Source organism: Platalea leucorodia (genome assembly GCF_965183815.1).
Source record: "Platalea leucorodia genome assembly, chromosome: 10".
Classification (NCBI taxonomy): Eukaryota; Metazoa; Chordata; class Aves; order Pelecaniformes; family Threskiornithidae; genus Platalea; species Platalea leucorodia.
The window spans coordinates 1,524,136-1,524,400 of NC_138832.1; positions in this window are offsets into that span (position 1 = coordinate 1,524,136).

Sequence of the window (265 nt, forward strand, 5' to 3'; positions counted from 1 at the left end):
CGCGGAGGGGAAAGCTGACCTCCAAGAAGAACGCCAGATCTTTTTCCACTAAGGGGGGCACATGCTATTCCTCCAATGGGAGGCACGGGATTGGGGGTGATGCACACACACACCCCCCTGCACATACCCCCAAGAGCTGCTCGCCGCGGGGCATCCCCGTGATGAAGAGTCTCTAATGCGCACAGGGCTGCGGGACTCGGCTTTGAGAAGGGTTCGGTCAGTAGCAGCCAGGCAGCGCGGTGTGCCCGGCCTCGCCGAGGCGCCG